The sequence below is a fragment of the Medicago sativa genome, chromosome 2, assembly GCF_051527215.1.
Source record: "Medicago sativa cultivar Bolivia chromosome 2, Bolivia_mono, whole genome shotgun sequence".
NCBI lineage: Eukaryota > Viridiplantae > Streptophyta > Magnoliopsida > Fabales > Fabaceae > Medicago > Medicago sativa.
The window spans coordinates 22,858,251-22,865,106 of record NC_140750.1 but is presented as its reverse complement, the minus strand read 5'-3'; the positions used below and the strand labels follow the sequence as shown (position 1 = coordinate 22,865,106).

The 6,856-nt window shown below is 30.1% G+C and overlaps 1 long non-coding RNA gene across 1 annotated transcript; it reads left to right on the top strand.

Moving 5' to 3' along the window:
- Window positions 1-386: 386 nt before the first annotated feature.
- Window positions 387-1,756, top strand: LOC146945597 (uncharacterized). The gene is made up of 2 exons (XR_015028177.1): window positions 387-517; window positions 1,495-1,756. It is a non-coding gene; the product is annotated as an uncharacterized LOC146945597 (long non-coding RNA).
- The last annotated feature ends 5,100 nt before the right edge of the window (window positions 1,757-6,856 follow it).

The window sequence follows — 6,856 nt, the reverse complement described above, 5'->3', positions numbered from 1 at the left end:
CTGATAATTTCCAAAGCATTTTCTAAAATAAATTGTACTACGATCTAAAATATCATGATATGAAGGGAAACGGTGCAATTTAACCCTAATTTACATCATTTTAGGGTTTATAAATACCAGGCCATAAATCACATATCTCACATATCTCCTAAGAAAGACAGAAACATAATACATTATCATCTAAAACGTTTTGCTTGAACCTAACATTTGTATCAGCATACTAAAATGGGTAAGAATGTGTTCGAATCTGATATGGGCAACTCTGGTCATCCTCCTGCACGTACTACGAAATCAAAAGATACTAAAAAAGATGTGTTGAAAACTAATATGGGCTTTTCGGATCCTCCTCCTGCAAATACGAAGCCGAAGGATAAGAAAAGCCTACTCTCAAACCAGAATGGTACGGGCTATTCGGATCCTCCTCCTAGAAGCCGAAGGATAAGAAAAGCCTACTCTCAAACCAGAATGGTACGGGATATTCGGATCCTCCTCCTAAGAAAAAATAGATGGCTAACAGGTATATCAAGACACTACAATTGTGTTTGATTTTTCTCTCATGTTTATATTTTGAGGTTTTGTCTAACGTGCAAAAGTAAAATAGTTTTGCTTCATACACAAGTGTTTTCATTGTTGAATCAATAAATCTCCTTATATATCTCCTCAATCCATTGGTAGGATTTATTAATCCAATAATATAAATTAATTCTTTATGCATGATGCAAGACTAATAACATTTGTGTAGTGCAGAGTTTACCTTTTTTTTTTTTTTGGATGTTTTAGTTATTTTATTAAATAAAAGGTTGAACATAAAAATCTTACAAACTTATTTTTGAAAATGAGTCCCAGAAGAAAGTAGTGACGTCTAAGTTTCGATTCGTGTGCTACTAACAAATCACATTACTCCTAACAAATTAATTTATGAAAATTTTCTTCTAATAATCTTTACAAATAATTTTTTTAGTTAAATGAATTTGACGTCTCAATAATTTTTGAAAATGATAAAGAGGTGGTTGAAATGCAACACAAAGACTCCACACGAGGTATTTCTCTTTTTTATTAAAAATGATTTTCTTCAAAACTTAATTAAAATAGTGTTTAGGATATAATCTATTTTTAACAAATTAGTTAAAAACATACAAATAAATATAACTAAAAGATCAAAAAAAAAATTAAACAAATGGCCTAAATTTGTTTGGTTTAAACAAAAAGTTAAAAAAGTAATTATATGTTCAACAAGCAGTTACAATTTCTTTTTTTTTTTTTTTTTTAAGTTGAGTGAGTAACCTAATAAAATTTCAACTTCTATTGAAAACAATTGAAAGACTCAACTAAACAATTTTTTAACATGTTCAAGGATTCAGTCATAATGTATTTTAGTTTGAATTTTTTTTAATAAATTCTCAAATAATTTAAAGTGTGTCTTATTATTTATTTATTTATCCTTTATACTTTGCATCGGCACATTCATCGTTGATCGTTTCATAAACTTTGCAGGATCTTTTGCTTGTGAAAATTACAAATGGAAGAAAGTTTACAGCAACAGATTTACAAAACATATTTACGTAATGTATTGTTTGTTAAAGATTTACTGTTTGTTTGTAATAGTTGTATTCTGATATTATTTTAGCTTTGGTTATTGGTGTATAAATTTGTATTGTGATATTAATCCAGCTTATGTTACATGTGTATGAATAAAACTCAATGTATTGTTTAAAGTGTGCATTTCAATATTTATTCAATAAAATTTCAGAGATCATTCAGTCCATTTTCAAGTCATAAAACATGTTTCATTCTCCGATCCTCTCTATTATGTAGAGCTCTTAAAATAGACTAGCTAGCCTGTATGGGGCGGCCCGTTTAGCTCGCTGTCTGTGTAGGGCCAGACTCGGGTAGTTTTTTTCGAAACAATATTTCTTTTGCCAATTTCTTTGTTTATGGAAATTGATATACTGAAAGTCTTCTTTCTCATTTTAATTTTGACGTCTAAATAAGAATGCACATCTGATGTGATTGAATCTGCTTTCATCTTATTAACATGTAAAATTGACATAAGTTTTACAAAATCGAAATAAAAATATTTTCACAAAGCAATAGATTATAAACTTTCTTATAACTTCCAATACAAAAGAATATATATTTCAGAAACAAATTGAAATCAATGAATAAAGGGAATTACATAAGTATATGCTGAAATAATGAATAAAAACTTCTATTAAACACACTTGTAAAAATATTATTATTTTATAATTGCAATATTAATCCTCCAAAGTATTGTGATTATGCAATTTTAACACCCCAATTGTATAAGGGTCAAAATCGCTGAAAAGGATGGGAAGTTAAAATCGCACAATCACGATCATTGGAAGATCAAAAGTGCAATTAAATCAAATATTTTCTAATTTCTAACTCCAAAGATCTTGTCCATGGTTGGATGTTTAGTTCCAGTTGATTTAGAGGTAGTTGTTGTAGAGGTTGATGGTCTAGTAGTTGGGTAAAGAACTTTCTGAATGGTTGGCTGTTTAGAACTCATGGTGCAATTCAGCAATAGCTTCTAAATTTCAAGTTTGAAATGAGGGAGATGGATAGTATAATAGCTTATTTTTGAGAGAAAATTAACACAATGTTTTTTTTTTGGAATTGATGAGTATTGAATAAGATTCACGAAGTTATGGATATTTAGAATGGCCGAAGAAACTAAACCATATATAGGAGATTCAAAGCAGAAAGCCATTGTGAATTTCTGTATAATTTCTGCAAAATTTCAGTTTTATTATTTATAAAATATTTTTATGAAGATCCTTGTGTAAGACCCGTAATTTAGCTGCGACTAAATTTAGGGCTTTATAGTTGTTTTGATGTTTTCTTTGTTAATAAATGACTTCATGAAATGTCTTGACTTTGTCGGAATTTCAAAATTTATTTTCTATTGATTTTGAGAAAACATGTTGGAAGTACTTCCTGTTTAAATTTCAAAGAACCAAGAGCGTTATGAAAATTTAAACAAGAGTTTTATATATTATGGGAAGATGTTTCCATTATATTTCTCCAAATTTTTGAAATGAGATTTTTTTGTCAGAAAGTTATTTTGATTTCAAAACTATGAGTGTGAATGGAAACTTGTTAAACAAGTCAATTATGTGAGGTCTAGGATTGACTCACATATATTCTTTTTCCTACTCTGGATGATTGAGTATAATCTTCATAATCTTTGTTAAACATGAATATGTTTTCCTCTGCAAATGAAATATCATTGGACCTTTGGAGCCATTAATATTCATTCAGGGGATTTATTTGTCGTTGATAGGATTTGTTTGGAAATTAGCGATTTAGAGCTGCTAGTTGAGAAAATTTCTGAAAAGAAAATAATCGAGAATGAATAGTGGTTTTAGAGTATGGAAGTAATTTTAAGATGTTTGAAACTGATTAGAAGTTCATCAGAGTTAGGATAGAACTTTATCAGTTACGTGTGCCTTAGACCACGAGAACCGGGTCCGGTTTATTTGTGAACCATTCCACCTACTATATATAGTAAGTTTGTGGTCCAAAACTCACAAAATCACATCTCTCTCTCTCTCTCTCTCTCTCTCTCTCATCTCTCTCTTTCTCTCTCTCTCTCTCTCTCACACACACATGTAGAGTCTGCATTTTCTAGGCTAATTGTGCATCATTATATTTGTGTGAAGAATGTTTATGCTGACGTAATTTATCATGCTAGTATGTTATGCCTGCAGTATTTTTTGTAATTATGTTATTTTTAGATCGTGACCCTTTACATTAATCCGTGGATCGGGCTTTGCCCCATATCCAAATAGGGAGTGTGCTTTGCGGGAATAGCAGTTTGGCAGTCAGGCTCGATGTCATTGGTGGGATCTTGTACCATGTCATCCCAGTTCAGAGTTAAGGATCAGCTTAGATGTTTTACTTGTGGTGTCTTATGTTTATGTATTTTTACTTCTTTTGTTTGGGCACCGCTGTAAATGATACTACCATGAGAAATGAATACTCAAACACTATTTTATGTTTTCGTAGTGCATGATTTGATATTAAAAGCTCATTGCCTAATATTGTTTTATAAAATGTGACATTTGATTCAAATTGTCTTGTTGGTAATGTTTTCAAAATATTTTACTTACTCTGATTTTAAATTAAAGACGATCCTGAATCCTTTAGTGCATGGCATTGAATTGTTTTAAAAAAAAAAATGCACTCTTATTTTGAAAATCGGGCTGTTACACCTTGGGTGTTACGAAATGTTAAATTTCCCTACAGTTTGGCTTCAAAAATGAAAATATGAAACCGTCAAAGTATGCATGCATGTGGTGGTTGGTTATTGTATATTTGTATATTTGCATGAAATTTAGTAACAAAAAAGAAAAGAAAAGAACGTAACATGAATTTTACAATCCGCGGTTGCTACACGCCTGACCCATCCACGGTGGCAAAGATTGTTAATATCACCGGTAAATGCAAATTTATGACCAACTTGGAACTTTTTTTTTTTTTCGTCAAAAACTTTGAAATGTTTTGTTACACCCTACTGAAATGAACAAAATAAATTAATTTCATCGTTTCTCTCTTAATTTAAAATATTAATTTTAGATCCCTCAAAAAAAAAATTGTTTTGGAAAAAAATTAAAAGAGGATATTGACGGACAAATGTAAAATAATTGTACATCGTCATCAAATAGAAGTCGTTTATTCTCCCAATTTATGCAACGACATCCAACTTTAAAGATATGACATGGAGAAATAACTGATTCTTATTTTATTTATTTTTAGGGACATAGGTAATTCTTATTTGATGTCATTGTAAAATTAATTACATTGACAAAACATATCAATTAAACTTGGAAATAATTTCTTAAAAAAATTATATCATCCAACACTGAGTTGGTCCAAGTGGTAAGAGATTTTGGTCTTTTAAACAATTAGATACTATATTAGTTAAAAGGTCAGATGTATAAGTTGGGATGGGAGAATTCACCTCGAGTGTCCACATATTCTCCGACAAAAATATTCATTAATAATTTTTGAAGTTTTTTTGGGTGAACCAAGCAGGACCCATTTTTTGACTAGGAAAAGGAGCTATCCAAGAACTGATATTTAAGGGTTGATGAACTTTGAAAGTAGGAATTGATTCAAGAGGATTTATTGAAATCTTACACATGTTTAAGATGATTACATTGAGGAAGTGGCCAAAAAGACCAAAAGTGTTGATCTTTTAGAACAAAATGAATAATTACCAGGGAACACCAAAGAACTTGTTTAGGTTCATCTTCTCTGAGTTCAGTAACATGCGCAGTGTTATCCCCATGAATAATTTTGTCACAAAGGAATGTTAATGGAAGACATAAGACGAAGCAGAAGAACCGGCATACATGTTTTTAGAATCGTGAATTGTCTATAAAGTTTGAAGATTAAGAGGTTGGTTTTTCCAACAAGTCCAACAAAAAAAAGAAGATCGAAAGAGTTTTTTTATAATGGAAGTTTTTTTTTTTTGAAGTAAAGTGAACATGTATAGGTTCATCAATGACCAATGGGATTGGCCGTTAAGACTACCAATAAAGTAATGTTGCAAGGAGTGGTCGAACATGAGAAAGTGTGAAAAATTAAATCTCTTCTAAAATGTCGTCTTGGGGAGTAAATTGACAAAGGTTTCCAATCATGATGTTCTCAGCGTAAATATTTTTAAGAAGCAATTATAATCAAAAACATTAGAAGAAACTTGAAAAGAAGTTTTTTTTTGAGGTAGTTAAAGAATGGGTTCATTTTACTTATGTAAATTAGTTAATTTCTGTTATGTAAATTTGTCTACTAGATTACACATTTGTCCACATAGGTTAAACATCTTACTAGTTGTTTGATCGAATAATGTATGTAAGACAATTTTACTTGCACTAATATCATTTTCTCTTACTCTTGTTCTTGTCTATCTACATTTCTACGGTTTATGTGTTTTTCTTCTTATAACTTTTACAATGTTTACTTTTTTTTTTTTTTTTGAGCAACAATGTTTACTTACTATTACGTGTTTCTTGCACCGCAAATTAAACCTTGTAATTTAATACCCATCAACTTAGAATGCGTTAAAGATCTAACTTGAGTCATAAATTGATCGCCGAGTTCCTTTTGGTTGAGAGAATATATTTCCATACTAATATAAACTTTAGATAAAAATGTAGAAATATTTTTCACAAAGTAAATACACCCAAAACTTTCTCATTCTTTTAAATACAAAGGAAAATACATATTTAAGACACAAATTGAATCAATGAATAAAAGAAATTACATAGGTATATACTACAATAATAATCATAATTAAAACATATATTAAAGATAATTGTAAAAATACATAGGTCTTCAACTATTGTGAATGTTCAATTTTGATCCGCTATTTTTTTTCTTGAGCAATTTGGACCCCTTGTCTTTTTCCTATTTGTGATTTGTACCACTTCAAATTTCCTCCTTAATTTACGTCGAGCAGCTATCATTTATTGACGTGACATCCAACTCCATCAGCCAGTTTGACTTTCCTTTAAAATCAAGCTTTAAAATACCAAAATTCATACCATAAACATGAGAGGCTAGGAGCTAATGAAATTTCTAATTAACTAGAACGCAGACCCGTGCGCCGCACGGATCTTATGAGTTGGAATAATTTGATATATAATAAACCGAGATATAGTGGAATGAAATTTAAATAATTAAACTACATAAATGAAATTTATCGCCAAACAAAAGCTACAATATCAATAAATATTGTATCGCCAACCAAACATGTTACACCAAAGAAATAAACGGTTTTTAATGACAACATAGCATATATTATGGAATATTACACATTTCGAAATACTTT